This window comes from Ornithorhynchus anatinus, chromosome X1, assembly GCF_004115215.2.
Source record: "Ornithorhynchus anatinus isolate Pmale09 chromosome X1, mOrnAna1.pri.v4, whole genome shotgun sequence".
Taxonomy (NCBI): domain Eukaryota; kingdom Metazoa; phylum Chordata; class Mammalia; order Monotremata; family Ornithorhynchidae; genus Ornithorhynchus; species Ornithorhynchus anatinus.
The window spans coordinates 82,761,652-82,781,155 of record NC_041749.1 but is presented as its reverse complement, the minus strand read 5'-3'; the positions used below and the strand labels follow the sequence as shown (position 1 = coordinate 82,781,155).

Sequence of the window (19,504 nt, the reverse complement as noted above, 5' to 3'; positions counted from 1 at the left end):
GTGAGTTGTCTAAACCCACTGTCTCCACTTCCTCTCCTCCAATTCTCTCCTTGACCCCCTCCAATCTAGCTTCTGCTTTCTTCACTCCACACAAACCATCCTCTCAAAGGTCACCAGAGATCTTCATCTTGCCACAGCCAATGGCCTCTACTTCATCTTAATCCTCCTCGACCTCTCAGCTGCCTTTGACACTGTTAACCACCCCCTTGTCCTGGAAACATTATCCAACTTTAGCTTTTCTGACACTGTGCTCTCCTGGCTCTCCTCTTATCTCTCTGCCTGCTCATTCTCAGTCTCTTTTGTGGGAACCTCCTCTGCCTCCTATCCCCTAACTGTGAAAGTCCCTCAAGGCTCAGTTCTGGGGTCCCTTCTATTCTCCATCGACACCCACCCCCTTGAAAAACTCATTCTTTTCCATAGCTTAAACTACCATCTCTATGCAAATGATTCCCCAATCTATGTCTCCAGCCCTGATTTCACTCTTTCTCTGCAGTCTCTCATTTTCTTCTGCCTTCAGAATATTTCTACTTGGATGTCCTGCTGACATCTCAAACTTAACATGTCCAAAACAAAACTCCTTATCTTTCCATCTGAACCCTGTCCTCCCCCTCACTTTCCCATCACTGTAGACAGCACCACCATCCTTCCTGACTCACGGGCCCACAACCTTAGCGTTATCCTCTACTCATCTCTCTCATTCTACCCACATATTCAATCTGTCACCAAAATCTGTTGGTTCAACCTTCACAGTATTGCTAAAATCTGCCCTTTCATCTCCATTTAAATTGCTACCACTTTAATCCAAGCACTTATTCTATCCTGCCTTGATTACTGCATCAGCCTCCTTGTTGACTTGCCTGCCTCCTGTCTCTCCCACTCCAGTCCATACTTCAGTCCATACACAGTCATAAGACTGCGAGCCCCATGTGGGACAACCTGATTACTTGGTATCTACCCCAGAGGTTAGAACAGTGCTTGGCACATAGGAAGCGCTTTACAAATGCCATAATTATTATTATTATTGTTATTCACACTGCAGTCCAGATCATTTTTCTACAAAAGTGTTCAGTCCATGTTTACCCACTACTCAGAGCCTCCAGTGGTTGCCCTTCCACCTCCACATCAAACAGAAAGTCCTTACCAAAAGCTTCAAAGCACTGTCACCTTGCCCACTCCTACCTTACCTCCCTGATTTCCTACTACAACCCAGCCCGCACATTTTGCTCCTCTAATGCCAACTTACTCACTGTACCTCAGTCTCGCCTATCTCACCGCTGACCTCTCGCCCACGTCCTCCTCTGGCCTGGGATGCTCTCCCTCTTCATCTCCGACAATCACTCTTCCCACCTTCCAAGGCTTATGAAAAGCACATCTCCTCCAAGAGGGCTTCCCCTACTAAGCCCTCTTTACCTCTTCTCCCACTCCCTTCCGAGTTACCCTTGCACTCCCTCAGCCCCACAGCACTTATGTACCTATCTGTAATTTATTTATTCATATTAATGTCTGTCTCCCCCTCTAGACTGTAAGATTGTTGTGGGCAGGGAACATGTCTACCAGCTCTGTTATACTGTAATCTCCCAAGCACTTAGTACAGTACACTGGAACAGTAAGGGCTCAACAAATGTGAATGACGGACTGATTGATTGACTTACCTGGAGAGGGCAGGGTGAGTGTTAGGTTTCAGGAAATGCTGCCCTGGGATGGTGAATATTTTGCTTTCCTTAGAGGCAGTGTCAGATGGAACTTCAAACTCTGTGGTTTCCTAGGGAAATGTATGCAGAAAACAGCCTCACTGAGTGAAGGGCATAGTTTCAGTAGAGGGATAGGCACAGACACAGAACTTAGAATCTTATTCATTCATTCAGTTGTACTTATTGAGCACTTACTGTGTGCAGAGCACTGTTCGAAGTGCTTGCAAGAGTACAATACGACAGTAAACAGACACATTCCCTGCCCCAAACTAGATAACTTGTAAAATTCTAGAGATGGATGACTTCAAGGCTCATCAAGGCTCATTTAGAGAAGCAGCGTGGCTTAGTGGAAAGAGCCCAGGCTTGGGAGCCAGAGGTCGTGGGTTCTAATCCCGGCTCCGCTACTTGTCTGCGGTGTGACCTTGAGCAACTCGCTTAACTTCTCTGTGATTCAGTTACCTCACCTGTAATGGGGATTAAGACTGTGAGCCCCACGTAGTTCAACTTGATAACTTTGTATCTACCCCAGTGTTTAGAACAGTGCTCGGCACATAGTAAGTGCTTTACAAATACCATCATTATTATTATTATTATTAACTGGTCCAGCCCCCTGTCTCCAGACAAGTGACAGTCCCAACCACCTTTAAAAATAATTCCAGGAAAAGAGGCTCCAAAGTTGACCTCAATAGCCTATAACAGGGTTTTATCATCCACCAATTAACTCTTGCAGCAGCTTAAATTCATTTCCTCTCAGTCCCCTGGGGAATAGAGACCAACTTTTCAGTGGCTCCTTTGTTTCATTACAACCTTGCTTATACTTGAGAGTTAAACCATCCATTAGACCTTTTTTTTCCAGGTTAATCAACTCCCATTCCCTTTAACCTTTCAACAAAGACCTTTCATTGAAATTACTTTAATCATTTTTTTCTGCTTTTCTCTGGTTCCTCTCCAGCTTCTCTCCAGCCTTTTAAAATATATAGTGACCAAAATTAGATATATTCTCCTAAGGCTTCGACTAGTAAAGAATATAGTAAAAGGATTAACTTGCAGCTCCCACACCATGGTTCTGTTTCTTTTTTTTTTTAAATGGCATCTGTTAAGCACTTATTATGTGCCAGGCATTGTACTAAATGCTGGGGTAGATACAAGCTTATTGGGTTGGATACAGTCCATGTCCCATTTTACAGATGAGGTAATCGAGGAATAGAGAAGTAAAGTGAGTTGCCCATGGTCACACAGCAGAGAGAGCTGGGATCTAGACTGTGAGTCCATTTTTGGGTAGGGTCTGTCTCTGTTGCTGAACTTTGTACAGTTCTCTGCACAGAGTAAGTGCTCAATAAATATGATTGAATGAATGAATGAATTAGAACCCAGATCCTGCTGACTCCCAGTCCCATGTTCTTTCCACTAGGCTACACTGCTTCTCTGGTAACAACAGCAAGAACAACAGAAAACTGGGATACAATTAAAAGGACTATGTTGCCCATTCATATGAAGCTTGTGGTACACTCCATCCTTCATGCTTTTGTTTTTCTGCTGCTCCTAACCAGCATTTCCCTATCCTGTGTTTGTGCTGTTTGTTTCTTGCTCCTAAGCATTCTACCTTGTACTTGCCTTTATTGAATTTCATTCAGTTTGATGAATCATTATGAATTTTATTGTGCTCTTCTCTGGTATGAATAATCCTACCCAAATTAGTGCCGACTGCAGACTTAATGAGCGGAGTCTCAATTGCTTTTCCCAGATCTCTGATCGCCGACCTCCTGCTTCCACCCTACCTCCCCCCGCGCCCATCAACTTGGATACACACTCCATCTCATCATTTCTAACCACTGCACAATCTCTACCCTCACCAAATCTGAAATCCCTCTCTCTGGCCACAACCTTCTCACTTGCCTCCTCTCCCACACCCCTCCTCCCCGTAAATCTGCACTATTCCCCCACAGAGGCCTCCAATCTCTCGACCCCATCCAGCTCTCTCTGCACATCACACTCCACCTAGCCTCCACACTTAGTCTACCCACTCTTGATGACCAAACAGTTGCTCTGAACACCACCCTCTCTACTCAACCCATCTCTCTCGCTCCCCTATCCCTTTGTCGCTCTCGTACCACTAACCTACAGCCCTGGATCACCTGCACTGTCCACCTCCTTCGCTCATATGCTCGAGCTGCTGAATGATGCTGGTGGAAATCATTACATGGGGCCGACCTTGTCCATTTCAAGTTTGTCCTTTCTTGCTTTAACTGCCCTCTCCTTGGTCGGCAAAACTATTTCTCTTCCCTTATTGACACCCATGCCCATCACCCTCGCCAGTTGTTCTAGACATTTAACTCCCTCCTCAGACCACTTGTCCCCCTGACCCCCCCCCCCATCCCTCACTCCAATGATCTGGCCATTTACTTTATTAAGAAAATGAATACCATCAGGCATAAACTCCCCCAAATCACCCCTCCACCTCCTCAATCCCCCCTCCTCTTGGCCCCGTCTTCAACTTTCCCATCCTTCCCAGCAGTATCTCCAGAGGAGATCTCCTGTCTCCTTTCAAGTGCCACCCCCTCCACATGTGCATCAGATCCCATTCCTTTGCACCTTATAAAAACTCTCACCCCTTCCCTCCTTAACTACCATCTTCAACCTCTCACTCTCCAATGGCTTCTTCCCCACTGCCTTCAAACATACCCACATTTCCCCCATCCTAAAAAAATCCTCCTTTGACTCCACAGCCCCCTCCAATTATCACCCCATCTCCCTCCTACCTTTCCTCTCCAAACTCTTTGAGTGAGTCATCTACACTTGCTGCCTTCAATTCCTCTCCTCCAACTCTCTCCTGAAACCCCTCCAATCTGGCTCCTGCCCCCTTCGTTCCACTGAAACTGCCCTCTCAAAGGTCACCAATGATCTCCTTCTTGCCAAATCCAATGGCTCCTACTCCATCCTAATCCTCTTCGACCTCTCAACTGCCTTTGACAATGTCAACCATCTCCTTCTCCTTGATTCGTTATCCAACCTTGGCTTCACTGACTCCATCCTCTCCTGGTTCTCCTCTTATCTCTCTGGACGTTCATTCTCAGTCTCCTTCGTGGGCTCCTCCTCCCTCTCCCATCCCCTAACTGTAGGGGTCCCTCAAGGTTCAGTTCTTGGTCCCCTTCTATTCTCCACCTACGCTCACTCCCTTGGAGAACTCATTCGCTCCCAAGGCTTCAACTACCATATGTGGATGACACCCAAATCTATATCTCCTCCCCTGTTCTCTCCCCCTTCCTCCAAGCTCGCATCTCCTCCTGCCTTCAGAACATCTCTATTTGGATGTTCTCCCACCACCTCAAGCTCAACATGTCCAAGACAGAGTTTCTTATCTTCCCAAGCTTCTTATCTTCTCTCCCAAACCCTGTCCTCTCCGTAACTCTCCTATCACTGTAGACGGCACAACCATCCTTCCCTCACCTTCACAACATCACTAAGATCTGCCCTTTCCTGTCCATCCAAACAGCTGCCACGTTAATACAATCTCTCATCCTATCCCGATTGGATTACTGCATCAGCCTCCTTTCTGACCTCCCAACCTCCTGCCTCTCCCCACTTCATTCCCTATTTCACTCCGCTGCCCAGATTATTTTTCTACAGAAACGTTCAGGGCATGTCACCCTCCTCCTCAAAGATCTCCGGTAGTTGCCTACCCACCTCTGTATCAAACAAAAACTCCTCACTATTGGCTTTAAAGCTCTCCATCACCTTGCCTCTTCCTAACCTCACCTCCCTACTCTCCTTCTACAACCCAGTTCACATGCTCTGCTCCTCTGGTGCTAACCTTCTCACTGTGCCTCCATCTCACCTGTCTCGCTGCCGACACCTGGCCCACATCTTAGCTCTGGCCTGGAATGCCCTCCCTCCTCAAATCCATCAGACAATCACTCTTCCTCCCTTCAAAGCCCTACTGAAGGTGTTACCACCTCCACGAGGCCTTCCCAGACTAAGCCTCATTCTTCCTCAGCTCCCCCTCCCTTCTGCATCACCATGACTGCATCACCCTTTGCTCTCCCCCGCCTCCCCGGCCTGTTTACTTGTATCGATGCCTGTTTACTTGTATCGATGTCTGTCTCCCCCCTACTAGACTGTAAGCCCATTGTGGGCAGGGATTGTCTCTCTTTATTGCTGTATTGTACTTTCCAAGGACTTAGTACAGTGCTCTGCACATAGTAAGTGCTCAATAAATATGATTGAATGAATGAATGAATATGAAATAGTACCAAGATGGGAGCCAGGTCAAGTTTTCTAGCAATACTTAAAAAAATAAGTTAAAAAGCACTGGTTTTTAACATAGAACACATCAGGGAAGCAGCATAGTCTGGTGAATAAAAGCTTGGACCTGGGAGCCAAAGGACTTGAGTTCTAATCCCAGCTCTGCTATTCATCTGCTGTGTGACCTTGGGCAAGCCACTTAACTTCTCTGTGCTTCGGTTACCTCATCTGTAAAATGGGGATTAAGACTGTGAGCCCCACTTTGTATCTACCCCAGTGCTTAGAACAGTGCTTGGCACATAGTAAGCACTTAACAAATACCATAGTAATCATTATTATTATCCCTGTTCTCCCTTTTACTTAAGCTGTGAGCCCCATGTAGGACTGGGACTGTGTCCAACATGATTAATTTATATCTACCCCAGTGCTTAGAACAATGCTTGACACATGGCTAAGCGCTTAACAAATACCAAAAAAAATAAATTCCTGCGGACCTAGAGCCAACTTAAGTAAATGGATTTTAGAGGATTAAAACATATGTAATTGGGAAGTTAATTTTAAAAATCTTGGGATAAAATAGAATTCAGATTTCAAATATCAGGGGTTTTATTTTAGGTTTTTATAGCCCTTCTACAGTGATTATATCCTAAGTGCTTCTTCAGTAATATCACTCCTTTCTGGTGTTTGCAAATGGCACAAATGACTAAACAAATACTTGGTATCCCAGATACAGACTACATTAAGGTTTAATTGAGGGGACCAGGCTCCAGCATCAATATAAAACGTAACAAAGCAATACCCAGACCTTAGTTATGGGGTGAGGGCTCTATATTGAAGAGAGAAGAAAGAGATATATAAAAATTGACCATGGGTCCCAGTTGCCCATGGAAACATAAGACTATTGTAAGCGTGGAGAGCAGGAACAAAAGCTCCCAGAACACAAAATGTTTATGACACATTAAACCTTCCACATATCACATTCCAAATTCTCCTGATGAAATAGGAGACAGTGGAGCTGGGGCAATTCATCACAAAAATGTGCCAAAATGACTTAATAATAAATGTGCTAAATTGATGCAAGTAGACCATGGCAGAATTAGGATAGATTTGTAAATCAAGTAAAGTCCATTTTGGCAGGGGAGTGTTGAGAAAAACTTAAATTGCAAAAGAAAATAAAATTCAGTGATTATTTTTGTGTTTAATTTGACTCTTGATGAGATTAATCGAGGGAGGAGAGGTAGAGGAGAGAGGGAGTAATTGGGTTAAATTTGGTAAAAACTTACAAGTCCAGGTCTTAAGTGAATGGAGAACTATGGACTTACACTGGATATAAGGAGAGAATTTTCCCTGAAACAAAGTCACTTTCCTTGGAAATTTGGAATCCTGTTTGCTGACTATCTTTGTACAGAGAATTTATTCCCTAGGGCAGGAAATCTGAATTTACTCACAGATCCTGGGAGAGGACAATAAAACAGAGCCGGTAGACATGTTCCCTGCCCCCAACCAGCTTACATCAACATTAAGCTTCTAGGTGAACTTTGAGAATCTCTTCAGTAGGAAGAGTTGGGTCCACTTGCCCAGAGCCACCACTCAGTTCCCTAGGACACTGGGGGGTGTTGGGAATGAATGCTCCATGCATAAACATAAGATAAGGACTGATTAGGTGCAATAACCCAGGCAATATCCCAAAGAGATAACAGGATTCCAATTACCTTTTAGTGCTGCTCATTGAATTGTCATTGAAGTAAGTTTTTCACCTTCAGAAACCCCCTCTTGCCAACACTGGGCCTAGCCTAGTGGAACTCTCTTCTGGGCTACATTGGGTCCAAGCTATGGGAGCATGCCTCCAGATGGTACTGGGTCCTGGCTACTCAAGCCACTCCTTGAGGTTCTGTCTTTTGGTTTCTATAGGCAACTGAGATGACTATTGTCCTCTTCACTGAGGTCACAGAAGAGCTATAATGCTACACAACAGAGTTCAGCAAATCTAGCCAGGGGAGCTTCTCCAGAACTCTACCTCGATGCTTATCCCTTCCACTGGGTTCCTTCCAGCCGGTCTCACTTCACTTAGGGAGACTTGCCTCTTTTTAATATGGTTTTTTTAAGCAAGTACTAAGTGCTGGGGGAGATACAAGATAATCAGATTGGACACAGTCCATGCCACACGGGGCTCACAATCAATCCCCATTTTACAGATAAGGTATTTGAGGCGCAGAGAACTTAAATGACTTGTCCAAGGTCACACAGCAGACAAGTGATGGAATCCAGATTAGAAGCCAGTTGAGTCCCAGGCCCATGCTCTATCCAAGAGGCCTCACTGCTTCTCAACGTAAACTCGAAGAAGTTTGTTGGCTTTAATTCTGTTGCCCCTAGGGCTGTATGCAAATTCGTAAGTGTGTTCAAGAGCCAGATCAAATACGCAATCGCAGTGAGGATGCAGTTTAAGGTCTTGGTGCAGCAAATCCCCCCTTGTAATCCCATGTGAGGCAAAAGGAAAAGGAAGGCAGAAGCCGCAGGGAACATCAGAACTCTGAGTTCCCCTGGCTTTTTCCTTCCATCATCCACCTGTGAGACTGCTAGAGAAGAGTCAACTCGGAGCAGCCCATTGCCAACAGCTGTGCTTACCCAACAATTCAAGTGACTGTACTTTGGGGGAGTTCACCGTAGAATAAGGGGATGGGCTTCCAGGAGGTGGGGGTGTCTGTGGTTCAAGTTTAGAAAGGAGAAAAATGCAGGAAAAGGAGGCAAAAAGAGAGAAAGCCCTGGAGCAGGAATAGGGTCAGAGGCAGGGCAGCTTCTCTCCTCCCCCTTCTCCACTTTTTGATAATTCTGCTAAGGCTGGGGCAGTAAACCCCACTGCTGTGGTGGTAGCAGAAAAGAGGGCATAATTGCAATGAAGCTTTCCCTGCTGACTGTCTGCTGCCATGGCATTCTACCACCACCACAGCCTGGCCCAGACAACATAGGGAAATGGCAGCTGACATAAAAGCAGCAGGGAAGGATGGGACCCTGTCTGTTTCCCCTGCTGCTGCCACACGAGGCTGGTGGTGGGAGCAGGGAGAAGATTCCTTTCTGCAGCCACGGTCATCCCTTTGCATCATGACTGGCCCTTCTAAGTTGGGACATCAGGTCACTACCAGCAGGAGAGGAATGGATATCCTGGAAGGCAAGTCCACTCCTTTGCAGCCCTCCTTTCTCTCCCCCAACCAAATTCTGCAGCCCATAAGCCCCTTCCCTGGCCAGGAATGAGATGTGGTCAGTGAGACCCAATAGGGGAGAAATTGAGAGAAGGAGTGCTCGGTGGACAGTATTTTTTGTACTCCAGCCTCCCTCTGGGCACTCTTTCCAGACCACTTTCATTTGATTTTGCAAACGACCACCTCTTTTTGCCAAGGTTTACTCCACCTGACAAGGAACAGTTGCTGTAATGTGGATCCCATCTTGGCCAAGAAACCCTTTGAGATCAAATCGTGAATTCTGATTTCTGGTCTTTGACCTTCTGCAAATTGTCAGGCAGACAGAAGCTCTGGATAGCAGCCGTCCATAATGATTATGGTATTTGTTAAGTGTTCAGTATGTGCCAAGCACTGTTCTAAGCTCTAGGGTAGGTACAAATTAATCAGGTCAGACACAGTCCCTGTTCCACATGGAGCTCACAGTCTAAGTAGGAGGGAAAACAGGCATTGAAACCCTATTTTACAGATGAGGAAACCGAAGCACAGAGAAGTGAAGTGAGATGTCCAAGGTCACATGGCAGGCAAGTGGTGGATCCAGGATTAGCACTCAAATCCTCTGGGTCCCCAGGCCCGAGCTCTTTCCACTAGGCCATACTGCTTCTTACATGGCCTTATAGAAAAGTACCCAGGACCCTGCACTCACCCCAATTTCTCTCTCCTCCTTTCTCTGCTTCTTTTTCCATGTGGGTGACAGCCTAGTGTAAAGGTCTGGGTCTGGAAGTCTGTTGTGAGATCTTGAGAAAATTACTTAACCTCTCTGAGCTCCAGTTTCCTCATCTGAAAATGGGGATTTAATCCCTGCTCCCCCCTACCCCTTAGACCATGAGCCTCATGTGTGACAGGGACTGGGTTTCATCTACCTATCTTGGATCTTCAAAGCCTTACTGAAGGCACATCTACTCCAAGAGGCCTTCCCAGACTAAGCCCCACTTTTCCTCATCTCCCATTCCCTTCTGTGTCTCCCTGACTTGCTCCCTTTGGTCTCCCCCCACCCCCAGTTCCACAGCACTTATGTATAGATCTGTAATTTTATTTATTTGTATTGATGTCTGCCTCCCCCCTCTAGACTGTGAGCTCGTTGTGGGCAGGGATTGTCATCCATTATTATTATATTGTACTTTCCCAAGCACTTAGTACAGTGTTCTGCACACAGTAAGCGCTTAATAAATATGATTGAATGAATGGATCTATCCTAGCTCTTAGTGGGGTGTTTGGCATATGGTAAGCAGATAATAAATACCATAATGAAAGTAAATTGACCTGAAATGACAGGCCTGCAGGACCATTTTTGAGGAAATCCTCCCCCATGAAACTCACTTTGAGAAATGAGGTGTCTTCTGGAGTGATTGTGATTTATAGTTTTCAGAGAGACTAAAAAGGTTGATTTGGTGAAGTGACACGTGAAGAAGAAAGGGCCCTTAAAAATCTGCCAAAGGTTTGGTTTACAGAGCACAGATCTGAAAAATTGGGTAATACAGGGGGATTCATCTACCAACTCCTAAACCGAACCCACATTCAGCGCTTAGAACAGTGCTTGGCACATAGTAAGCGCTTAACAAATACCAACATTATTATCATTATTATTATCATTATTATTATTGTTATCATTATTATCATTATATATGTCCCTCGTCCACAAGTAACGAAGAGTTTTCTGATTTTTCAGAAACCTTGTCTTTAGTTTAAACCTGTCCTGTCCTGCACCTCCCTCTTGTGATCAAGAGCAGTTACTGCTTCTATTCTCTTTCCAATCCGTGAACAGCCACATTTCCCTGTCTTCCCTTCCTTACAAAAGCACCCATCCCAAGTTTTCTAGGGTTGTAGATCCCCAAACGAGTGAAAGAAACCCCAGTGAAACCTTAAAAACAGTAGCAGTCTTTAAGAGAAGAGCGTACCAAACCACCTTAGGGGCTGGGAACCTATTCTATAGCTTAACGGTTAAAACCCTTTTCTCTTTTTAACTTGTTTGAAACTTGGGAACTGAGCAAAGAGAAATGGAAAGATATCTGATTTGCTTAATAGGTCATCAAAACGCAGCGTATAAGGAGTCCCAAATGACTCTATCACTCGGGGACCCAATACCTCTTAAGGCTGACACTGTTAAAAGCTTTTGTTTGTTTGTACCATCAAACTATTCAGAGGGTCTTTCACTGGGAATGGAAATAGGACAGAGGAAGGAAGGAAGGAAGGAAGGAAGGAAGGAAGGAAGGAAGGAAGGAAGGAAGGAAGGAAGGAAGGAAGGAAGGAAGGAAGGAAGGAAGGAAGGAAGGAAGGAAGGAAGGAAGGAAGGAAGGAAGGAAGGAAGGAAGGAAGGAGGGAGGGAGGGAGGGAGGGAGGGAGGGAGGAAGGAAGGAAGGAAGGAAGGAAGGAAGGAAGGAAGGAAGGAAGGAAGGAGGGAGGGAGGGAGGGAGGGAGGGAGGGAGGGAGGAAGGAAGGAAGGAAGGAAGGAAGGAAGGAAGGAAGGAAGGAGGGAGGGAGGGAGGAAGGAAGGAAGGAAGGAAGGAAGGAAGGAAGGAACTGCAGGTCAAATCTTGACAGGGCATTTTACTGAATTAAATCTGATCGACCCAGTTAGCTTTCCTCTAAGAAGCTGCCTCATATATTTGAGGCAGGGGCCACCAATGCTGTGGGCAGTTTTTTTTTTTTAATCTCTGTCTAGCCTTGAATCATTGGACAAAGGACTGCCAAAGTAGCAGAATGCAGTGACAGCATTCATCTTTGTGCCACCAATGTCAGTGTGGGGTTTACCAGGTCCCGGCCAATCTTCTTCGGCCAGTGGTCATTCTATAAGGATTAGCTGATTCCATGATGTCATTCATACCGATGCACATTTTCTTGTGTGTGTGCTCCTAGAACACGGCTTTTAGCTGATTAGAGTTCTAGATGAGTGATTCAAAAACTGTCAATAATGCTCTTAGTCTCTTGAGCTGGAAGAGTTTCCTGGAGCACTGAAATAATAGTCTGGACATCAGCTTCTACATTCTTTGTTGTATGCTCAAGCATGGTTGTGAGGAGGCTAAAGAAGACTCTAATTTACACAAATCTGTTTTACTCCATTGATACAACTCACATGTTCTATATTTCACCAAATCCTGTTGGTTTTACCTTCGCAACATCTCTAGAACTCACCCTTTACTCTCCTTCCAAACTGCTACCCCACTGACCCAAGCACCCACTCATTCAATCGCATTTATTGAGCACTTACTATGTGCCCAGCACTGTACTAAGCGCTTGGAATGTACAATTCAGCAACAGATAGAGACAATCCCTGCCCAATGACCGGCTCAGAGTCTAATCATCATTTCCCACCTCCACTATTTCATTAGCCTCCTGCTGACCTCCCTGCTTCTGGTCTCTCCCCGCTCTAGTCCATACTTCACTCTGCTATCCAGATCACTTTTATAAAAAAAAGTTCAGTCCAGGTCTCCTTACTCCTCGAAAACCTCCAGTGGTTGCCCATCCACTGTGGCATCAAACAGAAACTCCTTACAGTCGGCTTTAAGACCCTCAATCAGTTCTCCCCACTGACTTAACCTCCCTGATCTTCTACTACAATCCAGCCTGCATGCTTCCCTCCTCTAATGTCAACCGTACTCACTGTACCTCAATCTCATTGTTCTTGATGCTACCTCTTACCCATGTTGTCCCTCTGCTTAGAACTCCCCCTGCCCCACTTCATATCCAATGGATCACCACCTTCCCCATCTTAAAAAGCCTCCTAAAACCAGATCTCCTTCAAGAGGTCTACCTTGACTTAGCTCTCATTTCCCCCATTTGCCCTCCCTTCTGCATCACTTATGCACTTGGATCTATACCCCTTAAACACTTTGATATTCACCCCACCCTCCACCACACAGTACTTATGTACACATCCAGACAATCTATTTCCCGTATGCATAATTTATTTTAATGTCTGTCTCCCCCTCTAGACTTTAAGCTCCTTGTGGGCAGGGAATGCATCTACCAACTCTGTTATACTATACTCTCCCGAGTGCTTAGTATAGGGCTCAGCACATGCTAAGCACTCAATAAATACCTTTAACTGATTGATTGAAAGAATCAGATAAGAGCCCTCCATTTCTGTTGCTCTCAGTCATACCATGGAGTAACTTTAGGACCTTTCTAAACATCTCTGGGCAGACAAACTTTTTAAATAGATTCCAAAATTCAGCTTGGCTAAGGGTGTCAAATGCTTTCATAAACACTATGAACACTGTGGAAAGGATGACTTGGTGTAGTTCCCTGTGCTTTCTCTGTATCCTGTATTTCCTGTATCTGATTTGCAGGAAAGATCAGGTAAGCAGCATGGCCTACTGGAGAGAGCATGGGCCTCAGAGTGAGAGGACCTGGGTTCTAATCCCAGCTCTGCCGCTTGTCTGCTGTGTGATCTTGGGCAAATTACTTAACTTTTCTGTGCCTCGGTAACCTCATCTGCAAAATGGTGAATAATACTGTGAGCTCCATATGGGACATGGACTGTGTCCAACCTGATCATCTTTTATCTACCCTAGTGCTTTGTAGAGTGCCTGGCCAATGATAAGTGCTTAACCAATACCAATAAAACAAAAATTAATAATCACTGTGCCCTACTGTAGTCTGAAGATGCATTGTTCACAAGGACATACAGAATAACAATATAGGATCAGAGCAATGGTCCATGGGGGCCAGGATTGTGTCTTTGAGGGCCACCAAAGGACGTTCAGAGGGATGGTGTGATGGTTGCTCTTCTTGACAATCGACTGCATTGACTAATATCTTCCACTCTCCCTCTAATAACTCATCATGGGTCTTTTGTCCATGAATTGATCTAAACCTTCTTGAGCCTCCAACTTCTTTCATTTTCCCTCTAACAACCCTAGAGTTGTCTCTAAAAATCCATTATAAACTTCTCAGGCATGAATGGATACAAACCTAGAAGATTTCGGCCTGCACAACTTCTTGGCATTCCCTGACTCAACCTGCCCCACTCCATCAGCCCCTCACTAGTGTTCATTTGCATGCCGGTTTATTTATTTTATCCATTTCATCATTTGCTTACTTTTTAATCTCTAAGTCTTTCCTTTGACTGTCTTACCTTTTCTCTATTTGGCAATTTGGATCCATTCGCCCTGCCCATTAAACTGTAAACCCCTCAAGGCAGAACCACAAGTTTTATTTCTATTATATGTCCCCAAGTGCCTTAATTCAGTGCTCTGTTCACAGGAGGAGCGCAGTAAATGCTGTTAATGATGACGACGATGATGAATGCATATATTTACCACTCACTGGGTGAGAAAGTGTTTCTTTTTGTGGGTTTCTGAATTGGCCACTGTTGAGCTTCAGGGGGTGCTCCCTCACCCCGGTGTTGAGTGATTTTCCAAAAACAATTCTGTCCATGATTCCTTATGCCTAAATCACTTCTCCTTTCAGCCTTCTTCTTTCCAGACCGAAGCCTCCTAGCCCTTCCACTCTGTCCTCATTCAGAAGCTGCTCCATTACCCCCTGTTCATTTTATAATTATTAATAATAATTGTGATATTTGTTAAGTGTTTACTGTGTGCCAGGCATTGTACTAAGTACTGGGGTCGATACAAGCAAATCAGATTGAACGCAGTCCTTGTCCCACATCGGGCTCACAGTCTCAATCCTCATTTTACAGATGAGGTAACTAGAGCCCAGAGAAGTGGAGTGACTTGCCCAAGGTCACACAGCAGACAAGGGGCAGAGTCAGGATTAGAACCCATTACTTCCTGACTCCCAGGCCCATGTTCCCAGTACTATGCTATGTTGGCTTTCAAGTGAATATCTCACAATTTGATGGGGAGAGTCTTAGCGTTCTGTTTCAGGTATTTTATGAATAATTATTCAAAAAATATGAACTCTATATTCTTAATCACAAAATGAGTTGGCATATTTTGGAGGTCATGTCCTGGACCCTCCTGGTGGTACCAGATCAAGCAGTCATATTCACTTGGCCATGTAATCATCCGACCTACAGCACAATCGATGCCTGGATCTTAAGTAGAAATGTTGTCAATCAATTGATTGATAGTATTTATTGAGAGCTTACTGTATGCAGAGCACTGTGCTAAGGGCTTAGGAGAGTACAATATAACAGTCGGTAGACACCTTGCCTGCCCACAGTGAGCTTACAGTCTAGAGGGAGAGACAGACATTAATATAAATCAATTACAGATATGTACATAGATGCTATGGGGCTGAGGGAAAGGTGAATATAGGATGCAGATCCAAGTGCAAGACAACGCAGAAGGGAGCGGGAGAAGAGGAAATGAGGGCTAAGTTAGCGAAGGACTCTTGGAGGAGATGTGCTTTTAATAAAGGCTTTGAAGGTGGGGAGAGTGAGAGTCTGTTGGAAATGAAGAGGCAGAGAGCTCCAGGCCAGAGGCAGGATATGGGCGAGGGGTCGGTGGCGAGATAGACAAGATCGAGGTACGAGTAGGTTGGCATTAGAGTCAGAGCCAGTATTCTCATTGGAACAATGTTATACCCGGGACACTGGTTTCTAAACCAAGGTCGAATCCCCAAATTATCCAGAATTGGGCACTCCATCAACTGTAGATGAGTAAGCTGGTTACATTCATGTATTGATCTTGAGTCAGAGTGGTTTTAATGAAAAGGTAGCAGACTTCTACTTCATTACAAGTGAAACAATCTCGCCATCCCCTCCCTAAAGATTCTGCCTGGTTCCCCTGTGTTCATCCCCAGCCTCTCTCCTCAGCTCCCCTCATCTTCTCCCCGACCCTTCACACACCAGGAACTGTTGCCCTAAACAGACACTCTGCAAAGCTGAAAGGTTGAAAATGTAGAAATGCAAGTGCTCTGTGTTGTCATTTAAAATGTCTTCAAAGACTTCCAGCACCCATTTGCTTACTCCTATCCCTGCCTCTCCCCCTGGTAGTTGTCCCTACTGGTCCCACTGATGCCATCTACATTTTTTTTTAAAGAAAAAAACATGTGGCACCCACTGTTGCGGGAGTTAGTTGTCCCTACTGGTCCCACTCATCCCATCTACATTTTTTTTAAAGAAAAAATATGTGGCACCCACTGTTGCGGGAGACCGCACCCAGCCCTATCCTCCCTATGCCGTAAGGGTCTCCCATTTTCCCTCTCCTCTGAACCCCATATGCTCTTGTCTTTTGGCCTTTTAAACTTGTCCCCTCCTCTTCTCTCTGATCCATCCCTTGTGCCCCCACCCAATGACTTTGGGCGACAGGGGAAGACCTGTGAGGTGGCACAAGGATGATGGGGTGAGAGGGTGGGGAGAGGAAGACAAACTGCCTTTTCCCACCCCAAACCTGTCTGGCTTTTTCATTTTAAATGGTCCCTTCTACCTCCCAACCCTGCTGCTCTACTACCTCCTCTCCCAAAGCCCCCCTCCTCCCCTAAAAGCTGCAGAGCAGCAGCGAGCGAGTTGAGGGAGGGTGGGAATGATACTGGTACGGTGGGGACAGGGCAAGGAGGAAGAGGGGGATTAATTTAAAAGACAGAAAGGAAGATGGGGTTGCGGATGGGGTGGGTGGGGATGGGGAGGCAAGGGTAGGGTGGCATGAGTTAAAGAAAAGCAATTTGCCTACCTGGACACCAGCTGGGCACCACAGGGAATATCTTGCTGGGAGTGGGAGTGACACCTTGCCAGTGTGCTGGCAGGTCTGATGCATTAAGTCTTCCGACTCTGTGACGCTCTCCTCACAGGCTTTGTGCTTACCAGCAGGGGGACAGGGCTGCCTTCATATTCCAGGCAAGCACTTCCTGCAAGTCACACTGGGATGGGTCTCCAGCCACAGGCACAAGTGTATTTTATTGCAGAACGTGCCCGGAGAAAAAATATGACCATTACTGCTTTTTGATGTTTTAACTGTTCTGACTCTCTCAAAGTATCGTAACAGGTCTGCCGTCAACACCCACTCAAGCAGACGTATTAGGGGCAGCCAGATCATGGAGATGAGGTGAAAACCCAATCTAGCTCGTTGTGGGGAGGGAATATGTCTACCAATTCTGTTGTATTGCACTCTCTCAAGAGCTTAGTACGGTGCTCTGCACACAGTAAATGCTCAATAAATACCATTGATTGGTAACAGCGGTGAGCTTTTCCTTTTGTAGTTCTTTTACCGGGTGGTGCCTGCAGAAGGCAGGGCAGAGGAAAGGATTAAAAGGAGGGAGGGTCGAAAAGAGATTGGCAGTGCACAAAAAGGGGAAGAAGGTACAGAAAGAAAAGAGGGAGGAAAGGGGAAATCAATTGTGTTTACTGAGCACTTACTGTGTGCAGAACACTGTACTAAGCACTTGGGAGAATGCAATATAACTGAGGTCATTCATTTGATCGCATTTATTGAGCATTTACTGTGTGCAGAGCACTGTACTAAGCGCATGGAAAGTACAGAGTTGGTAGACGTGTTCTCTGCCCACAAGGAGGGAAAAGGAGAGATGAAAGGGAGAAAAGAAAAAGGGGAAAGCCAAAGAGAGAGGAGGAGAGTAAGCTCGCTGTGAGCAGGGAACGAGTCTACCAACTCTGTTTTATTGTACTCTCTCAAGGGCTTAGTACAGTGCTCTGCACACAGTAAGTGCGCAATAAATACCACTGATTAATTAACAGCAGTAAGCCTTCCCTTTCATAGTTTTCTTATCAGGTGGTGCGTGTGGAAGGCAGGATGGAGGAAAGGATTAAAAGCAGGCATGGTGACAAAGAGATTGGTGGTGTTCGGAAAGGGGAAGGGGGTAAAAAAGAGAGGAGGGAGGAGCGGGAAATCAATCAATTGTATTTATTGAGTGCTTGCTGTGCACAGAACAGTGCTCTAAGCACTTGGGAGAGTACAATATAACTGAGTCGATAGACGTGTTCCTTGCCCACAAGGAGGGAAAAGGGGAGATGGCAGGGAGAAAGGAAAACGGGGGAAAAGCCAAAAGGAGAGGAGGAGAATAAGCTTGTTGTGGGCAAGGAAAGTGTCTAACAATTCTGTTGTACTGTACTCCCCCGAGGGCTTAGTACAGTGCTCTACCCACATTAAGTGCTCAATAAATACCATCGATGATGATGATGATGATGGTGAGAGGGAAAGAGGAGGGGAGATAGATAATAAGAACTGGGGCAAGATAGGAAAATGGGGGACAGACTTTCTCCTACTCCTCCACGACTACTGATTCTGCTATTGTCCTCCATTCATGGCTACCTAATCCTAATAGTTCTGCAGGTGCAGGGCAGCCTCCAGCTGGCCCAAACAGCTTCACCAGGGCCAGGCTGCCAGCACCCATCCCTAGCAGTTATGCCTTGTCAGGAGGGTCAGGCAGTTGCCACATGCCAACACCCATCACCACTCTTGCTGGGCTGTAGTGTCAGGCAAAGGAGGATTCCTCTTCCCGGTTTTCAGCAAGGGGTGGGGTCCGGTTATGAGCACCGAGCCGGTCTGGCAGAGAGAGCAGGGGAGTCATGGGGTCAGAGGTTTAAAAGAGCTGTGGGAAAGTTTGGGTGAGTAAAGAAAAACAAGTAAAATGGCTCAGCTGGGAAGCTGGAGGGATAGACAGGGTGGGTCGCAATGTCAAATTCTGACCAGTAGTGGAAAGAGCATGGAACGGACTTGGGAGTCAGAGGTCATGGGTTCTAATCCTGGCTCCGCGACTTGCCTGCTGTGTGACCTTGGGCAAGTTACTTAACTTCTCTGTGCCTCAGTTACCTCATCTGTAAAAATGGGATTAAAAAATGTGAGCCCCACGTGGGACAATCTGATTACCCTGTATTTACCCCAGCACTTAGAACAGTGCTCTGCACGTAGTAAGCACTTAACAAATACCATAATAATAATTATTATTATTATCATCTGGAAGTAAAAGAAGCCCCTTTCGTGCACCCCTCTCTCAGTCTCCCATCATAGGATTCAGCCCCCAGCTCCCCTTGCAGCCACAGCCTAAGGAAGAAAGAAGGCACAGCACCTGCACACCAAGTTTCTGAGGGAACCGTCAACAGTGGCGGACTTCAAGACTAGACTGTAAGCTCACTGTGCGCAGGGAACGTGTCCACCAAGTCTGTGATTTTGTACTTTCCTCAAGAGCTGAGTAGTGCTCTGTACACAGTAAGTGCTCAATAAATATCATTGATTGACTGATTGATTGAACCTAACTAGAGGGAAGGGGTTGGAGGCTGGGGGCTATGCCTTCTTGTGCCTCTGTTGCTCTCACTCTGCCGACCCCTAGCCCTGGATCATGCCCACACTCTCCTTGTTAGAGGAGAATTACAATCTCCAAAGCTACTCCGGCATCCTCCCTGATGGGAGATCAGTGAAATAAGAGTGGTTGCCATTTGCTGAATCCCTCCTCGGGCAGGTGATGGAAATACACAGTACA

At 45.8% G+C, this 19,504-nt stretch overlaps 1 protein-coding gene across 8 annotated transcripts in view; it reads right to left on the bottom strand.

Moving 5' to 3' along the window:
• The window catches only part of OSGIN1 (oxidative stress induced growth inhibitor 1), a 335,667-nt gene that overhangs the window by 63,667 nt on the left and 252,496 nt on the right, over positions 1 to 19,504 (bottom strand). For 7 of the 8 annotated variants that reach the window (XM_039910211.1, XM_039910212.1, XM_039910209.1 and 4 more), the window contains one exon: positions 1,653 to 1,762. The gene's annotated coding sequence lies outside the window, so the exon portion shown is untranslated. Of the gene's footprint in view, positions 1 to 1,652; positions 1,763 to 7,645; positions 7,808 to 19,504 lie in introns of those variants that run through there. The other variant, XM_029051236.2, reaches the window with a different exon arrangement.